This window comes from Hyperoodon ampullatus (genome assembly GCF_949752795.1).
Source record: "Hyperoodon ampullatus genome assembly, chromosome: 5".
Taxonomy (NCBI): domain Eukaryota; kingdom Metazoa; phylum Chordata; class Mammalia; order Artiodactyla; family Ziphiidae; genus Hyperoodon; species Hyperoodon ampullatus.
The window spans coordinates 72,676,375-72,697,009 of record NC_136918.1 but is presented as its reverse complement, the minus strand read 5'-3'; the positions used below and the strand labels follow the sequence as shown (position 1 = coordinate 72,697,009).

General features: G+C 40.4%; 1 pseudogene across 1 annotated transcript; it reads left to right on the top strand.

Annotated features, from left to right (window-relative positions):
* Positions 1-10,873: 10,873 nt before the first annotated feature.
* LOC307053753 lies at positions 10,874-19,469 on the top strand (annotated as a pseudogene). The gene is made up of 2 exons: positions 10,874-10,985; positions 18,610-19,469. The product of its transcript is annotated as an uncharacterized misc_RNA (transcript).
* Positions 19,470-20,635: the final 1,166 nt, after the last annotated feature.

Genomic DNA, 20,635 nt, shown 5'->3' with positions numbered 1-20,635 from the left:
GCAGGTTAGTTTGGGTTCTATCCTCTTCCAGTGTTTTTCCTCAAGTCAATTATTGGAAATTGGGGATTGTTTCTCATTGATTCATGTACTGGTCAGAGTTCTCCAGAGGAACAGAACCAGTAGGAGATACATATAGAAGAAGGTTTATTATAATGTATCGGCTCACATGATTATGGGACTGAGAATTCCCATGATCTGCCATCTGCAAGCTAGAGATCCAGGAAAACTGGTGGTGTAGTTTAAAGGCCTGAGAGCTGGAGGGCTGATGGTGTAGATTCCACTCTGAGTGCGAAGGCCTGGGAACTAGGAGTGCTGAGGGCAGTAGAAGATTGATGCCCCAGCACAAGAAGAGAGGCAGAGAGCAAATTCAACCTTCCTCTACCTCTTTGTTCTATTCAGGCCCTCAACCGACTGGATGATACACACCCACACTGGGGAAGGCTATCTGCTTCACTTAGTCCAATTCAAATGTGAATCTATTCCAGAAACGCCCTCATAGACGCACCCAGAAGTTATGTTTAACCAGATATCTGGGCATCCTGTGGCCTAGTGAAGCTGACACATAAAATTAACCATCAAAAGCCATAGCCCCTGGGATTGCCACATGAAAAACAGTTTACTTCCCCATTGACTTGCTTCCTTCTAAGTCATAAAAATGAAGGTTATTTCTCATTGGCCCATCAGCTTAGTAATTCTTAGTAAACAGCAATTAGCAATACTAGGGACCCGCACATATTTGCAGTCAACAGTTACTGCTTCATACAGATTCAATCTGCTATCTCCAAATGGTATGTGTTGCACATAAGCTAACTTAATGCTTTCTCTCATTCCTTTATCTTGTAAGGCAAGATAATAGAACAGAACAGAGAATCCCCAATACATTCAGGTTAACTTGACCTAGAATTCATTCTTTACGAAGGCATGAGGGGGAACACCAAAACAAGAGAAATGGAATGGAATAAACAAAATGGGGAGTTGCATTCTTTCAAGCTGCAAAAAAAAAAGGGATCATTGTTCTTCCACAATCACATATAACTTAATACCACACTATAATGCACATGACTTTGGAGACATGTTCCAATTAGTTTAACAACCCTTAAATTATCTAAACAATTTATTTTATAAAAAATATATACAGTATGAAATATATCTTTTCTCCTCCTCCTCCTTTTTTTTTTCTCTTGGTAAATGCTTAATGGTATCAGGATAGAGAGTATTCATTAGATTGCAGTAAATCATCTCCCCTTACACATTTTATGTGTTGGTCTGCAAATAAAAGAAATTTATGTACAGGATTTAAATCAGTAATAATTTAATGGAAATTCAGTGATATTTAAAATTTTCATGGGGAGAAAACATTAAATACAGCAGTTTATAATTATAGAAAGAATTACTATCTATTAAATTGTTTTCTCATTAAAGAGTAATTTGTATTAATTGTAAAAGGTTCTATATTCAATTACATGTAAGTGAATATAGAATTCAAATATAAAAATATTCTTACTGTGTAAATAATTTTATAAATGACTTTTTCTTAACTTAGCTAAGTGATCTGAATATTTTTTCTTATCATTAATAATTTTGGACAAATTTTTTAAATTGCTCTCCACAAAGGTTAATTTATATATCTACCAGCATTAAATGAAAATCTTCTTTCCCCCATAATGGCTATGATCTTAAAAATAAAGACCTTCTTTGACAACATAGTAAGGAAAACGTAGCTCATTGTTTTGTTTTCAATTTCTTTGACTGTAGGTTGAAAAATGTGTGGCCAATTCAATGACTATTTCCTTTACAATTTACTCATTTAGGGGTATTCACCTTGTTCTCATTGGCATGTTAGAACTCTGTATGTATTAAAGATAGTAATCCTCTGTCTTTCATAAATGTTACTAAAAACGTTTCCTTTTCTCTCACTTTATCACTTGTTTTTATATTTTTAAAGTGTTTTTAATGTCCTGAAAATTTCCATTTTCATGACATCAAATCTATATATTGTACCTTACTGTTTCTACCTTTGGTGTCTGTCTGAGCACTGACTCTCTACCTTAAATCTTTATAAATACTCACCTATGTTTTGTTCTGCAAATTTCATGGTTTTGTTTTTTATATTTATTCCTTTAATCCACCAGGAATTTATTCAGATTTAAAATGTAAGTTGGAAGCTACATGTTCCTCTCTGCCCCACCCCACATAGCAAGTTGGCCAATTTCTCCATGATTTACTAAATAAGTCATACTTTCCACATAGCTTTGACCCTCTTCATCACTCTTCTTTACTAAAAAAAACAAAAAACAAAAAAAAATCCTGTATGCAGATTCTTCCTTAAGTCATTCTGCAATTTTTGTCATTTCTATTTTCTTTTAATATCACTGTTATGTGATTGGGATTACATTACATTCTGAATTTACGTAATAGGAAGGGGATTGACAGTTTCACAAAATTAAGCCTTCCCTTCAACAGCTCTTTCTAATCAAGTCTTTTATGCCCTTCAATAAAATGTTTCAACTTTCTTACAGAGGACTTGTTGAATAAGCATTTTATATTTTTATTTGTGATTTGGAATGGAATCATTTTTTCCCTTTTATTTTCTATCTGATTGTTGTTCCTGTGAAGAAGGGTTTTTTTGTTTTCTTGCTTGCTTATTTGTTTTGTTTTCTTTTTCTGTCTATTACACTCCTGAAGATTTCTGGCTGAGGAGAATGGGGTGATGGTATACATCTGAATTACAAGGGATTCAAAATTATTTCTAGTTACTATGGTTTGTTGCCTATAAGGATTGAAAGTAATATTAATTCTCTGTTAGAGATTAGTGAAAATAAAGATGCAATTTTTTTTTTCCATCCAAGTTCACAAATCCCAGGTTACAACCTCTGATGGCTCTGGCATTTCTTAGGGTATATTTGGAGTTTTCTGCTGGGTCCCCTACAATCAGCTGCAAGAGACAGGGAGACGGAACATGGCCTTAACCACTATTTGTCTGGGATACATTTTTCGTTCTTTATTTTTCAGTCTTTCTAAGTCATTTCGTCTTAGACAGCTCATGTACACACCACTCTTAGACTTTAATCTGGTCTCAGTCACTCACATTTATTACAAATACTGAACTACTTCAGACTTACTTCTGCAATCTTAATTTCCCTTGATATTTTTCTTTCATGCTTTTGTTTTGTTTGGTAATTTGTTATATTTTCTTTCCTCCATTTTTTCCTTTTATAAGTTTGGAAGTTTTATACAACCAATTTCTATCCTTCCAGAGTTTTAAAATATATGAACTTAAATCTTTCTATTGTTGTTACTATCAACAGTTACTTAAGACCAGAAAAGAAAAATAAAGATAGTCATATCTGAAAGGATGTTTACTTGTCTCTCTCCCATCCCACGTGCCCATTTACCTCCAAAGAACATAAAGGAGACAAAGGGGAATGGGAGAAATCCTATCACCTACCTTCTAGTCGTGGCAGGCACTGAGGGGTAGAGAACATATAGCTAATAGAACAAGACAGAGCAGTATTCCTACACTTCTTTGCGGACGACAAGTAGACATGCCCCTTATCAAATTCTGAGTTAGAAGCAGTCCAGGAAAGTGATTTCTTCTTGAGGTAGTTTGCTTAGGATTGTAGTGCCATTAACTGGGTGTAGTCTGACAATGTAAGCATGACCAGGAGGCTGGTCTACCAGTTTCAATGTTTTACCCAGGGTAAGTATCCATCTATCTCTCCACCAGGGGCTCCCCACCTATTTTCTCTGTGTTTTGGGGTCCCTGGCTTAAAAGACAGGTTTCACTTCCAATGCAGGGAGTGGGGGTTTGCTCCCTGGTTGGGGAACTAAGATCCCACATGCACAGCCAAAAACGTACTAAGGGCAGGAAAGGGGAGTCTCCCATATGTTGAGGAGTCCCAAAAGCCCCACTGACCTCATATATGTGTTGTCTTAGACCCTGCATGTTCGTGACACCCAGGGCAGGGAAACGTGAGGAATTTTACAGTCCCAGCAACACACTGCCACCTGGGTTCTTTCTACCCAGCCCCTTTCTCACAGTGCTTGGCCTGTGAAATCCCAGCGGTGTGTTGCATTCTGGGAAGTGTAGCTTTCACAATTCTGTGCTATATTCTCAGTGTAGGGGATGGGGGCAGGGGTGAGATCTCTGAAATAATCTAGGAGAAGTAGGGATTGGGGAAGAATTCTTCTGGCCTTTTTAAGAAGTGAGTGTCTCTTTTTTGGTTGATGTAGACTGGCTCCCTGATGCCAACAGAGGGGATACAAAGTATCTTCCTACTGTTTTTATGCTTTGTTTCCAGAATAAAAGACTGAATAAAATTTTTTTTCTCTCAGTCCAGCTCCATTTAGTTTAGACTTAGTGACTTCTTCCCAGCTTATTATCGTCATTTTTAAGTTATAGCTTTTAATGGCATTGCGCCTTTTTTTCTTTTGCTGTCATAAGCAAGTTAACTGGAAGCTGCTAGAAAACTGTCATTTGAAACAGGAGTCTCTGCTACCATCTTTTCCTTTTTTAACTGTTATTAAAGTCCCAGATGTGTATGGTTCTAAAATATACAGTAACAGGTTATTTAGTGCTATTCATTTAATTGCCTAGAGTCAGAGACTTGGTTCTTTGAAAAATAAGCCAAGTTATGGTTTGTCTTTCCAGAGGGAAAATTTTTGCAATCAAGCCCTAGTTTCCTACTCATTTGTAGTCTACTATTTTGAGTTCAAACAAACTGTATAAAGGAAGCTTCTTTTACATTGCTCTGAATTATCAAGCAAGAGCCATTATTTCTCATCTGATCAACCAAATAGACTTGTTCCCAGGAGGTTGCTTGATATTGGATCTCAGGAAATACTCAATTTTCTCAGGATAAAGAGGATGTGATTGAATACAACTCTGCCATCAGTGACTGTAATTCCAAGCTCCACATGGTGAGAATTCAAGAAGTTGTGTTTCAACAGCGTGGTGATCTGGAGCAAATATTTGATACTGCTGTACTTGGACATTGAGAATGTTGTTTCCTTGTGTCTTATCTTGTTGACGTTGAACCCAAGAGCCATGCCCTACCCTCTTTCCTACACTGGCAGAGTCTGCCTCTCATGAGACAGGTTGAAAATGTCAGATGCTTACACTGTCAGGCGCACCTGCAGCTAGAGGTGCCATGCAAGCCAGTTCTGACTGGTGTGGTACAATGGAAAGTCTGTTGTGATGAAAGATTTTCTTCCCTGATTGGAAGGGGAGGGGAATTGGGAGAGAGAGGCCCACTCCATCTGATAAAGAAGCTAGGAGACCCCACCCTTCTCTTCCTGCTTTTGGATACTGACATGAGAGGATGTGACATTTGGAGCTGCTCTAGTCATCTTGTGACAAAAAGATGTCCCTGACAAATCAGGGACAGCAGATTGGAAAGACAGGAGTCACCTAAGTCTTCAGTAATTGCCAAGCCACTGAACAACCGTGGTACTGTCTAACCCCATATTTTCTAATGGAGAGAAAAATAAACCCTTGGGAATACTATTACCTCTGGTTGCAAATGTCTTGTTCTTCTCTACTTCTGGACACACAGGAGCACAGCACTTCTCTGCCACCAAAGTATGGCTCTATGACTTGAAATGATGTGTGACCAGAGTATTGTATTTTGTGTTCAGTGATTGATCCTTGGTGCTCTTCCCTGCAGTGGTAATCATGGGAGCATGCACATTTTTGGAGGTGCCAAAGATCCAAGCAGCCTGGAATAATGAGCTAATGCCTAAAAAACCGCCGCTGTGGACAGTTGCCTGGACCCTCAGCTGATTTTGCATGAGTAAGAAATAAACTTCTGTTGTGTTAAGCCACTGTTGGAGGCTGTTACTGCAGCATAATGTAGCCTATCATGCCAGATACAATCTCTATTCTTTTAGCCACTTGTATTTTTATATGCTCCTACTCGTAGCTGAAAGTACCTAACTGATACAACATATATAGCAATTTGACCTGCAGACAACTGTTTCTGAAAAATGAGATGGTTGCATTGGTGGGGAAATGAACATTTACCATTTTCTCCTGCCCAGACTTTAGTTTCCACCTTCTAGTAACAACATCCCAATTTTGCTTAAGGAAACCACTCTGGCAGACATATCCATTCCCTGACCATGTCTTCTCAGCACTTAATTCTACTCACAGAAAGCTGCTCATTTCAAACTCTTATGACTCCTTGCCTGAAAACTTTTGTCTAATTGTAATAACATGCTGAATTCATACAGAGGACAAGCCAGAATTACCCAAGAGTTAATGTCCCAGAAGCTCTCAACCAACCATGTAAAGACAGATGGTTATAAAATATTCTAGTTTCTTCATCTCTCAGTTGAAATAACTCTGATGTGCATTCTAAACTGTCTCCCTTTGAGAGTAAACTCCAGTTGCCAAGAGTGGGAACTGCTTTGATAACACATCTTTTATTGGCTTCTTCCCCTTCCTTGCCTCTCTTCCCCACTCTTGAGTAAACCTCCCTGGGGTCAACTCCCAAATGAAGTGCTTGCTCCTGAATCCTTGTCTCAGAGTTAGAGTCTGGTGGAACCTAAACAGACACTATCTCTCCCCAAGTGGACCCAATCTTTATAGGACTATCAATAAAGGTACATTACTTGTTCTGTCTTTTGTATGTGGACCCTGAACGGAATCACACAATGACTATCTTCAAGAAGGCAGAGGCTCTTCAAAAGGTCTACTTATTAGTTCCTTCTTTATAGATTCCTGCAGCCCCTCTGACACCTGCCTTTTTTGAGCCAGATACCTTAGTTGTTTCCCCTGATTCTATGAGTTAACCCATATCCTTTTAATAGATTCATTTTGGGATGAGATAGCTAGAATTGCTTTCTGTAATTTGTAGTCAAAGCAACCAATGGACATAGATGATGTATTAGACCTCTTTCACCTATAAAGATTTCATGATAAAAATGAACGAGTTATAAAAAGTATAAGATCACTGAATGCTGTATGTTATTCATAAAGTCAAATCCATAGAAGTCACTTTAAAATGTCAATGTTTTCATATTTCTTCACATTTTACTTGAAATAGCATCTCTAGCTTGTGAGAATGTCTTTCTAACATTTCAACACAATTCCCTCAAATAGTTATTGATCTGAAAGAGTGAAATAACTTTGTGGTGGTAGGGAGGGGTCATTGTGGTTGCTTCTATTTTGTTTTTATCTGGGTGACTATTAAGTTCCCACTATCTGGTGTAGAATCTTTTGAAACATTTTTAAGAATAAAATGTTCTTAAGAGATTTCTATGCAAAGAAATCCATAATGCTAAAATCATAGAGAAACCTTGTTTATTTACATTAACCTTACATACCTGAATATGAGAGTCACAGAAAAAAAACTATTTAAATATACACTAACAACAAACGATCAGAAAGACAAATTAAGGAAACAATCCCATTTACCACTGCATCAAAACAAATAAAATACCCAGGAATAAACCTACTTGAGGAGCCAAAAGACCTGTACTCGGAAAACTATAAGGTACTGATGAAAGAAATCAAAGAAGACAAACAGATGGAGAGATATACCATGTCCTTGGATTGGAGGAATCAATAATGTCAAAGTGACTATATTACCCAAAGCAATCTACAGATTCAGTGTAATACCTATCAAATTACCAATGGCATTTTTTCACAGAATTAGAACAAAAAAAATTAAAATTTGTATGGAAACACAAAAGACCCCAAATAGCCAAAGCAATCTTGAGAAAAAGAAATAGAGCTGGAGGAATCATGCTCCCTGACTTCCTACTATACTACAAAGCTACAGTAATCAAAACAGTTTTGTACTGGCACAAAAACAGAAATCTAGATCAATGGAACAAGATTAAATGCCTAGAAATAAATGCATACACCTATGCTCAATTAATCTATGACAAATAAGGCAAGAATATACAATGGAGAAAAGACAGCCCGTTCAATAAGTGGTGCTGGGAAAACTGGACAGCTACATGTAAAAGAATGAAATGAGAACACTCCTTAACACCATACACAAAAAGAAACTCAAAATGAATTAAAGTCTTGAATGTAAGGCTGGATACTATAAAACTCTTAGAGGAAAACATAGGCAGAACACTCTCTGACATAAATCGAAGCAAGATCTTTTTGATCCACCTCCTAGAGTAATGGAAATAAAAACAAAAATAAACAAATGGGACCTAATTAAACTTAAAAGCTTTTGCACAGTGAAGGAAACCATAAACAAAATGAAAAGACAACTCACAGAATGGGAGAAAATATTTGCAAATGAAGTGACTGACAAGGGATTAATCTCCAAAATATACAAAGAGCTCATGCAGCTCAATATTAAAGAAAACCAAACAACCCAATCAAAAAATGGGCAGAAGATCTAAATAGACATTTCTCCAAAGAAGACATACAGATGGCCAAAAAGCATATGAAAAGATGCTCAATATCATAAATTATTAGAGAAATGCAAATCAAAATTACAATGAGGTATCACCTCACACCAGTCAGAATGGCCAACATCAAAAAACCTACAAACAATAAATGCTGGAGAGGGTGTGGAGAAAAGGGAACTCTCTTATACTCTCGGTGGGAATGTAAACTGGTACAGCCACTATGAAGAACAGTATGGAGGTTCCTTAAAAGACTAAATACAGAACTACCATATGACCCAGCAATCCCACTCCTGGGCATATATCCAAACAAAACTCTAATTTGAAAAGTTACATACACCCTGATGTTCACTACAGCACTATTTACAATAGCTAAGACATAGAAGCAACCTATATGACCATCAACAGATGAATGGATGAAGAAGATGTGGTACATATACACAATGGAATATTACTCAGCCATAAAAAGAACAAAATAATGACATTTGCAGCAACATGGATGGACCTAGATATTCTCACACTGAGTGAAATCAGACAGAGAAAGACAAATATCATATGATATTGCTTATATGTGGAATCTAAAAAAAGATGGTACAAATGAACTTATTTACAAAACAGAAATAGAGTCACAGACATAGAAAACAAACTTATGGTTACCAGGGGGTAAGGGGAGTGGAAGGATAAATTGGGAGATTGGGATGGACATATACACATTACTACATATAAAATAGATAACTAATAAGGACCTACTGTATAGAACAGGGAACTCTACTCAATACTCTGTAATGACCTGTATGGGAAAAGAATCTAAAAAAGAGTTGATATATGTATATGTATAACTGATTCACTTTAGTGTACACCTGAAACTAACACAATTTGTATATCACCTACACTCCTATAAAAATTAAAAAATAAAAATTTAAAATTTAAAAATTAAAAAAAATAAATATCGCCTCCCTTAAAAAAAAAAGAAAGTGTCTCCTAATACCCAAATCTAGGACAAGATGAGAAAAAAATGTAAGAGTAATGGATTATAACCTAGTATATAATATATATATATATATATATATATATATATATGTAAAATTCATGAGTCTATACTGATATAATTGAGTAAATAAATGGGAGAGAGTTCCAATTAATAAATGTAGAAGGAATAATGGCAATATAAAATAATCATTTGGCAACATAATAGTAATAATTATCTCAGTCAAGAATCATTAATAGGTGCTAAAATTAGCAGGATAAAGTACAATGAGAAACAGAATATTTACATACTCCCAAATATCTCCTCATAAGATACTTGCCAAATACAAAGAGGAAAATAGTAATGTTACAGTGGAGAAATTTAGAAGACTCTGCCTTATTCAAGTGCTCCAATATCACCACTAATGAGACAAAGTGTCATCATGTGCCCCCTGATTTGATATGCTGAGAACGTGTGATGGTTAATTTTATGTGCCAACTTGACTGGGCCATGGGGTGCTCAGATATTAGATTAAACATCATATATGGGTGTATTTGTGAGAGTGCTTCTGGATGAAATTCACATTTGAATTGGTAGAATGAGTGTAGCAGATTGCCCTCCTCAATGTGAGTGGGCTTCATCTGATCTGTTGAAGGGCTGAATAGAATAAACAGATTGAGTAAGAAAGAATTTTTTGCTCTGTGTATCTTACTAACTTCAAGCTGGGACATCAGTCTTCTCCTGCCTTCGGGCTCAGACTTGGACTCAAACTATTCCATTGACTCTCTTGGGTCTGGTCTTCTCAGCCTCCATAATCACGTGAGCCAATTCCTATTTATATTTGTGTGTGTGTGTGTACACATACACATATACACACACTATTGGTTCTGTTTCTCCTGAGAAACCTGACTAATACAGATATTTTGGTACTGAGAGTGGTTCTAAAGGAACAGAATTTTTGAGTTTTCTGAATTGATTCTGGCCTTCTGGAATTGACTCTCGAATCTGATTAGATTTAAAGATGCAGAATGACTCTGCATCCAGTAGTAAAGAGAGCACTTATAGTCCATGGCATGATCTGGCAATGGAGATACAGAAAATATCTGCATTGGATACTCCTAATCAATCCTTTATAAGAAGCAAGATGCTGGGTGACTGTGTGTATGATACTTTCAAACATTTTGGGAAATCTAACATATCAATATAATGAGGTTGGCTGGTTGCTCCTAATGTTGCTGGACAAAGTGATTTAAAAAAAAAAGGATAAAAAGAATAAAATAAAAAGTGATAAAAAAAGAATTGAATTCAATTTCCCAGCTCAGACACCTCATAAATGACCTGAAAGCTTCTATACATGCCTTGGAATACTCTTGCCTCCTGTAGCTGCAAGGCCAAGATTGCTGAAAATCAAAAGAATCTCACCCTGTGATTAACTGAATTACAGGTTAGACCCCCAGCCTCACACAGTGTCTACCGTTAAAGTGAGAGCATTGACTGGGGAAAAAATGGGATCCTGCATGCTACCATGGGGATATGTGGGGGAAATCTGATGAAGCTGGCGACACTGAACCCTTAAATTCTGATGAGCCTTCTTTGCCAGTGGAAGAGGCCTCTCCACCCCCCACTGGAAGTGGCATTGGGTCAGGTATATGGGATTTTTGCAACAATGCATAACCTGAATTTAATCATGAGAAAATATCAGACAGACCAAAACAGAGGGACATTCTACAAAATAACTGGCCAGTACTCTTCAAAAAGATCAAGGCCATGCAGGACAAACAAAGGCTAAGGAACTTTCACAGATTGGGGCAGACCAAGAAGACATGTCATCAAAATGCAATGTGGGATCACTGATTGGAATCTGGTCCCCCAAAAAAGGTCATTAGTGGGACAATTGATAAAAGTTGCATAAGATTGTAGATTAGTTCATAGTACTTTATCAATATTAACTTCCTGTTTCTGATCATTGTACTGTGGTTATGTAAGATGCTAACCTTTTGGGGGGATGGGTGCAGTGTATGCAGGAATTCTTTGTGCTATTTTTACAACTGTTTTGTGTCTTAAATTACCTCAAAATGAAAAGTTAAAAAGTTAAAAAAAATAAGTTCAAAGCATTATTTAAAGTGAATTACACAAACATGCACTGAAATAGCAACTGGAGATGGAGAATATACTGAGGGAGTAAATGTAAAAAATATCCGGAATATTGATTAGGCTCCCTGAAATCATACTGTGTTCAAAACATGCCACGGTCACACTGTTAAAAAGCAAAATGGAAATAAGGAATTAGATGTAAAAAAAAAATCACAAACAGTCTGAAGAACAATGCAAAATGACCACTTATTCAACCCATGAATTGAAAGGAATTCAGAGTAAAGAACTGATTAAAGAAGGGTTTGGAAGATTTAAGAAAAATGTGACTGAACACAAGTGAGGATTTTGACATATATGAGTGATTTCCCTCCTCTACTATTTCTGATAAGAACTTATAAATATGTATTTCTCTATAGATGAATATATTCTATTTCTTCTAATAAGTATGCATGTGTCTATAAATTATGAATAGAAATTTATCATCATCTCTATAACTAGGAAAGGGTGGATATAAAGAATTGTGCATAAGTCAGAAAATTCTGCAAAAAAAAAAAAAGGAGTTGTACACCAGGGAGAAAGAAACTGATCAGCCCAGTGGTTACACAGTAACTAAATGGAAAGAAGATCTAATAGTATATCATCATCATTATCTTAAGGCAATTATAGTATAGCGGCAAAAATCTGAGCATTTACTCTATACCAGCCACTATTAATCAAGGACTTTACTTGTCAATTCACATAATCCTCACAACATATGAGGTTAGTCTACTATTCTTCCCATTTTACAGATGATGGTAAAATGTAAATGGCAAAAATGGGATTTGAGGGCAAGCAGTTTGGCCCAAAAGTAAAGTGTTTAATCACAAGTTTTAACCACTGCCGTGAATTTGCAAGAAAAGACTTGACTCAACAGACTGGTCTTCCCTTCTCCCGGGAGATGAAGCCTCTAACTTATAATACTATTATGCCTTAATATGATCAATACCCAGGATTAGGATCTTCCTGTCACCAGGAGATGATGGACTAGGGCATGTGTGGCAAGGTGAAGAGTTGAAGGTAGGGAAGGGGTGACAAGGCGGCTCAGACCATAGGATGTAGAGCCCACACCCCTCACGCCAGCACTGAGGCTGGTTGTAGTTCCCTACTGGCCAGGGCTCTCAAAGGGACCACAGTGAACTGCTCCTGCCATACAGACACTGCCTTGTTGATTAGAAAATGGTCTTTTGGGTAGAATTTGAACTGGTGATGTCAGGCCTTGTCACACCTACCACTTGACTCCAAATTGGCAGCTGGGAGGACAGTCAGCAGAGGACAGTGGACAAATGCTCCTAAGTGTGAATTTAGATTTGAAACACATCCTCAATCAGTTAATATATCCTGTGTTCAGAAAATATGGACACCAACAGTCAGGACTCACTGCGGTTAACTGACTAGGAAAAATAACATGATGAAAACATTTGAGAAATATTTGCTCTGGAAACAGAATTTGCAAATGAATTTAGAGTAGGGTCAACCCAAAAGCCTACAGAAGACAAGGAGGTAATGGATTATAATCGAGTAAAACAGGCAGAGCTGTTTCTTTTGAAGAGGCTTTGTTTCCTTATTAAACACATAGACTAGTCATCACTTCCACAAAGAAATATGCCCTCTCCAATACTGCTTTTAAAACACACAGCTCTTTTGGGCTATCTTTTGTTTTCCTGGCTTTGATGGAGAGACGCACAGAGAAATAGTTCTCTCCTGTGGGAATTTCAGTAATGTAAGCATGATGATAAATGTGGACTGACAAGCCCTAAGAGGGAGACAAGAGGCAGTGGGTGGGAGGATGGGAGGATGGACAGCACACGCACACTGATGAGTACAGGCTCTGTCAGCTGGCAGCTGATTTTTGCCAAGCAGAATGTGGGCCCTGTGTTGTCAGACCTCCACATTGTTCAAGAAAGCCTGAAAACATTTTTATATGAAACATCTTGGCTTCCAATATTTACCTCAAGCTTTCAAATTAGGTGCAGACCTCCTTCTTAAAACACTTTCATCATCATCTTCAATGACACTCTCCCAAGTGTCTCCCTTCTGTACCGGATGCTCCTAATCTCCTTTTCTGGGGCCTCCTCTTCTGCTCATCATCTAAAATAAGGGTGTCCCAGATCCACTTCTCTGCTCTATCTACATTCTCTACCTGGGCAACCTCACCTGATCCCATGGCTTTCAGCCACCTGTGCCAGAGATTCCCAAACTTATATCCAGCCCTGACCTCTGCCTGGCACTCCAGACACTTGTCACCGTGACTTCTCCAAATAGATGTCTAATAGAAAACTCAAATTAACATGGCCAAAATGGAACTCTCCCCTGACCTACCCATACCTTCTCCTCCCCATCTCAGGAAATGGAACACCATCCACCAAGGTGTTCAAAACAGGAAAAAAAAAAAAAAAAGCATTTCATGCTTTATGTAAAATTTATGTGTGGTATAATTTTGTTTTGTTCACACTTGTTTATAATATAATTTTTGTTCACACTTATGTTATTCCCCCTTTTTAGGAGACTCTTTCAGCCCCTTCCTCATCCCTTTCACCAGGAAAATCCCTATTTATTCTTCAAGAATCAATTCCAGCATCATCACCTCCAGGCAGGACTGATCACATAATTTTCTGGGCCCCATGCAAAATGAAAATGTGGATGAAATCAATCTACTTGTCACATGGTTGGTCACCCCAAGCCAAGCGATTATAGCCTCTGCACGGGACACTCTTGGCACCTGAATGGAGTGTGAGAGAGAGGCCCTCATGAGTTGCCTAGACAATGAGCCTGTGGAACTGCCAGCGCAGGGCAGGGACAAATGCCACCTTGCCCCACCCCAAGACACTGCGGGGCACAAGCCTGACCTTGACCCTCTTTGCTCCTGTGCCTGGTCTCTGCCTGGGATGGAGGGTGATGGCAGTATACGGACCTCCCCCTGCAAGGCTCACTGCCCCATGGCTCCAGTGGCTGAGAATGGGCTACTGAGAACCCCTCCTGTGGAGACAGGGAAGCAGAGGAAGGTGGGACTGCACTGAGCTGGGCTCCAAGCCCCGGGTACATACCCATTGTCCCACTGAACTGCACCTACAAAACACACATTTCAAGGATAAAGCTACAATATTAAGATTTCAAAAGGAGACCACAGAGCATTAAACCCCAAGCATGAGCACTTCTGAGCATGAGGCCCTGAGATACTGGTTGAATGCCCATGAAGCTGGTCCTGCCTCCGAGAAATTTTCTCTGACTGGTCCCCCCAAACTGAACTAGCTGTTCCTTTCTGTGCTCCTTGCTTACCCCATGTTTGCATGTACCACTACATTTAGCACATTATCTTACATTATCTATTTATATGTATGTTTCACAAAATATTTTGTAAACTTCATAAGTTCAAGGAATTTGGCTAAATCCTTTTTTCTTTTTAATTTCTAGGCCTCAGTATTGAAACTGCTTATCAGTAGACCTTTGATAGGTGTTCAAATGACCTGACAAATATTCTAACTGGCTGCGCAGAAACCAATTTATACACCATCCCTTTTTGGCCCTGCAACACCCCTACCATGGTTGTCTCCCTTGTGTTCCAGCCCCAGCAATGGATCACAACTGATCCACAGTTTTACGTCCCCACTACTATAGCCACTGCCACCACCATGGACTAGGAAGTTTCCATGCACAGCTCCAACTGACAAGGAGAGATCATCACATCTGAACACTCGCCAGATGGGATCCACAGAGGCTCTGGCTTCCTCTGGGGAGCTGGGAAAGGCTGCATAACATAGCTGGAAAGGTGAGAAAGTTAACATCCTAAGGAGGCAGAATTCAACAATGAAAGGCAAGAGATAGAAAGGAGTCAGCAGATATTTACCTGTCTTTCCTTCCCCTAATGGATTGTTCTGAAATGCAGTCATTTTATTTGGCCTCTCTGGAAATGTCCCACAAGGCTGGGCAACCAGCCATGATTATTCCGAAGTCATAGCCAGCTTGCCAATACTCCTCTTTGTAGTTTCTTACCCTACTTAGGGTAAGTTTAGGGATATCAAGTTGCCACTGCAACTGATCAAATGGGGGTAATGATAATTATAGTACTTTTGCAGCAGTCGGCTACTTATGATGGCACTGAAACCCTTGATAGGTTCGGGGCAGCTAATTGTCATTTTAAGGCATTCTGTGAAAGCCATAGATGGCTTTAAGGCAGGTAGTAAGTCCAGATCATGAACACATCAAGCAAGAACCAGAGGAACATCTGTGGGGGTAGATCTTGAGGGTGTTGGACCCTCAAGTGGAAATAGAATTTAAACTAAGCAGGAGAAATTTGTTGAAATGGGCAACTCATCCATAAGTTGGAATTTAGTGTCTAGCAAGTCTTAATAATGTCCTAATAAAATTCAGTGTTTACCAGTCCTAATAGTTAGCTGGGATGACTCCATAAAGCCTGGATTCACAATGGCTCAGTTAGTTGAGGTGGATTTGTTGGAACTTACTTGGCAGAGTAATGAGAAAGGGGTGAGAAGGCTCAGGAAAAAGAGAATATTAGAATGAAGACATGCAAACCCACTACCTGAGTATATTCTCCAGGAGGGGACACTCCCCTCGCTAAGAAATGTACCCATGATGGGAGAGCCAACATCACTGAGAAACTCACTGTTGGTTGTCTTCTTCAGGCCAGGGTTGACAGTGGAAGATCCTGGCATAGCACTGGACTTTATATCAGTGGAGATATTGGGATTCTGGAAAGGCAGAAGCCAGGGTGGATATAATTACTAAACTGAGTAGTATGGTCAGAATGGCAATCAAAGTGCCTTGGCCCAAAGTGATTATTACCTCAAATTGATGATGGTTTTCCTAAAGGTAACATAGACAAACCACCATCTAAGAGCATTGGTTGTCAAAGTGTTGTACTAAGATCAACAGCTTTAGCATCACTTAGGAAATTCTTTGATACGAAAATTCTCAAACCCCACTCCAGACCTACTAATATAAAAATTCTGGGGATATGGCCCAACAATCTATGTTTTAACTAATCCCCTAGGTGATTTGGGTACATGCTAAAGTTTAAAGACCATTGACTAGGCTTTTGTTTGATTTGTACAACCAAAAAAATTCAAAACTGATGATCATAAGGCTGATGTCAGACACTGATGGAAAACTGAAATTTCCAGTTACTAGATCCAAGCCAGTTCATAGAGCCAGAGCCCATTGATTAAAGGGAATATTGGGTCCCCACAATTCCACCACAGCATGGCAAGTATCTCTCTAACCTTTCCTCAAATTTGCCAGAGTAATTGTGTGCTGAAGAAAAGGGAGTACCCAGATTTTTTTTTTTTGCTGCACCACGAGGCATGCGGGATCTCAGTTCCTCAACCAGGGATCAAACCTGTGCCCTCTGCAGTGGAAGTGAAGAGTCTTAACCACTGGACCACCAAGGAAATCCCCAGATGTCTTGAGGATAGTTAGAATGAGATCACAACTGACAGCAATATTAGAGAACCCCAAACACCACCATGGTCCTCCAGTTAAAAGGGAGCTTTATAGGTACCAGATTGTAAATGGTGTTTGGGTTCAAGTGCATCTCACAATGGATCCAATAGATCCAAGGACCCACTCTGTTGCAGTATCTCTAGTCTCTGAATGCCTAATGGGATAGATATACTTAGAAGTATGTCCTTGGTTTCCTGACCTATGAATTAAGGAACATTATGATTAAAAAAGGTGCAAGGCACCTTCCCTCCAGGCCAAGACAGTACATCAGAAGCAATATCACCTGCCAGACAAATTGCAGAAATTAGTACCAAAAAAGACTTAAAAGACTCAGGGATGGTGATTCCCATAATATACCTAGTCATTTCACCTACCTGGCCTCTGCAAAAAAATCATGTGGATCATGGTGGGTGCCAGTGGACTACTATAAACTTAAAATAGTATCCCCAATTATAGTTTCTGTGCTAGATATGAATTTTATGGGAGCAAATCAACTCAATCTCTGGCACTTCATTTGTGACCACTGTTTTGCTGAATGCTTTATTCCTGATTCTCATCAATAGAGAGGATCAAAAGCAGCTCATCTTCATGTTTCAAGGACAGCAGGAAGTCTTCACTATCTTGCTCTAGGTCTGTGTTCATTTTCTGTTGTCTGTCATGGTCTATTCTATAGTGATCTCCATTATCTTGCTGTTCCACCATGCACCATGCTAGCCTTCTACACTGACTGACATTTTACTAATTGGACCTAATAAGGAGAACAGGTCAAATAATTCAAATACCCTATTAAAACACATACATGGGCTTCCCTGGTGGCGCAGTGGTTGAGAGTCCACCTGCCGATGCAGGGGACACGGGTTCGTGCCCCGGTCTGGGAGGATCCCACATGCCGTGGAGCGACTGGGGCTGTGAGCCATGGCCGCTGAGCCTGCGCGTCCAGAGCCTGTGCTCCGCAATGGGAGAGGCCACAACAGTGAGAGGCCCGCGTACCGCAAAACAAAACAAAACAAAACACATATGTGTCAGAGGGTAGGCAGTAAGTCCTTGATGATCAAGGGGTCTGCAACATCAGTGAAATTTTTAGGGGTCCAGTGGTCTGGAACATGAGGGCCATACACCCTGAAGTAAAGCCTGAGAGCCTGACAATGGTACACCAAGTAACTGTGCAATTGGAGCTGCCCGTCATGAGCTTAGTGTTAACAGAAACTCCCAGAAGAAGGTTGAGAGGCAAAGAAGCAAACTATTGCATGAAGGAAATGGTAGATTTAGGGAGACTCAAGTACTCCAGAAGATGCAAAAAAAAAAATATGACTTGTTGGCCTAGACCTCCATATCGCCTGCCTCTGCTGCATTGATGCAACTCTCTCAGCCCACACCTATTCCAACTGAGGGAGAAAGAAAGACCTTGAACTCAAGTCAAAGACAGTTTGGTAGTATGCTATATTGGGTCCTATAGAAATGGATCACTGCTACATTATGCCACAAAGAGACTCCTAATAACCAGGTAGATAGATTGACCTATTTTCTGGGTGTCAGTCAGCTTCTCTCCTTGCTCAGTTCACTGCTTGCACAATGGGCTAATGAACAAAGTGGCCATGGGGGCATGTTCAGATCCTGTACATGAATCCAAAAGCAGGGGCTCCAGGGGAAGTAGGGGTGAGAAGTGGCTGCAGCTCCAGGCAGAGGAGGCAGGAACCCGAAGGCGAGCAGGGGTCGGGTGGGCACCACGGCAGGGGTCACCATCGAGGCGGTGAAGCGTGAGACCCATGTTCTGCAGCAGCAGGCCGGTGACGCGGAAGAAAGGGCTGAGCGCCTCCCGCGAAAGTGGAGGGAGAAAGGTGGCCTGGGAACAGGCTGAGGCGGCCTCCTTGAACCGTAGGATCCAGCTGGTTGAAGAGGAGCTGGACCGTGCTCAAGAGCGCCTGGCCACTGCCCTGCAAAGGCTGGAGGAAGCCGAGAAAGCTGCTGATGACTGAGAGAGCCATGAAGGTCGCTGAAAACCGAACCTTAAAAGAGGAAGAAAAAATGGAGCTCCAGGAAATCCAACTCGAAGAAGCTAAGCACATTGCAGAAGAGGCAGGTAGGAAGTACGAAGAGGTGGCTCTTAGGTTGGTGATTATTGAGAGAGACTTGGAAGGCACAGAGGAACGAGCTGAGCTGGCAGAGTCCCGTTGCCGAGAGACGGATGAGCAGATCAAATTGATGGAACAGAAGCTGAAGTGTCTGAGTGCTGCTGAAGAAAAGTACTCTCAAAAAGAAGACAAATGTGAGGAAGGGATAGATTCTTACTGATAAACCCAAGGAGACAGAGACTCATGCTGAGTTTGCTGAGAGATCGGTAGCCAAGCTGGAAAAGACAGTGGGTGATTTGGAAGATGAACTGATATGCACCAAAGAGGAGCACCTCTGTACACAAAGGATGCTGCACCAGACTCTGCTTGACCTGGATGAGATGCAGAACGCCCCAGTCCCGCCCTGCACTGCTCCTCCCTCTGACCCCGACTCCGCTGAGGCCAGCCTGCCCGAAGCTGACCTTTAAACTGATGGTTGACCTTTAACTGGAAGGCTGCTTTCTCCTTTCGCCACGTCTCCCACCCCCTCCCCTGTGTCCTTTTCCCCAAACTGTCTCTGCCTCTCCCCAGAGATTCCAGTTGGACTAGAGGCTGAGCACTTTCAGGAGCAACTGTTTAAGGGAATGTGAGCAGAATGTAAAGTGTCTTTAAAAGCATGCTGTGAGGTACACATTTTATAATTACCTTTTTTCTTGTTGATGTAGCAGCCATTTGTAAAACATTCCAGATAATTCCATAGTTCTGAAGCAGCAGTCTAATCCCTGTCTCACTTTTGGAAGGTAACTTTTCAGCTTAATGCATGTTGCCCTCTCCGTAGAGGAGGGGAAAGGTATGGGCCTGCCTTCCTGAGAGCCAAACAGCCCAGAGAAAGGCTCCATTTTGGGAAACCTCGTTGCTCTGTGAAAAGTACCCACCAAACCAGAGAGGTGATTCCAGGAGGAGTCAGCAAAAAAAAAAAAAAAGTGCTGTTCAGGTTTTCAGCTGAAAATCGTATCTTTGGGCAACTGTTTTTTTTTTTTTTCCCATCAGAAGTGACCAAACAAAATTAAGATGGCAAGGACTTCCCTGATGATGCAGTGGTTAAGAATCCGCCTGCCAGTGCAGGGGACACGGGTTCGAACCCTGGTCCAGGAAGATCTCACATGCTGCAGAGCAACTAAGCCCATGCGCCACAACTACTGAGCCTGCATGCTAGAGTCTGCAAGCCACAACTACTGACCCTGCGTGCCACAACTACTGAAGCCCATGTGCCTAGAGCCCGTGCTCCACAACAAGAGAAGCCACCACAATGAGAAGCCCGCGCACCGCAACAAAGAGTAGCCCTCGCTCGCCACAACTAGAGAAAGCTTGCGCGCAGCAACAAAGACCCAATGAAGCTAAAAATAAATATATAAATTTATTTAAAAAAAAAAAAAAAGAATCCGCCTGCCAGTGCAGGGGACACGGGTTCAATCCCTGGTCCAGGAAGATCCCACACGCTGCGGAGCAACTAAGCCAGTGTGCCACAACGAGTGAGACTGTGCTCTAGAGCCCGTGAGCCACAACTACTAAGCCTGCGTTCTAAAGCCCACAAGCCACAACTACTGAGCCTGCGCTCTAAAGCCCGTGAGCCACAACTACTGAAGCCCGCGCG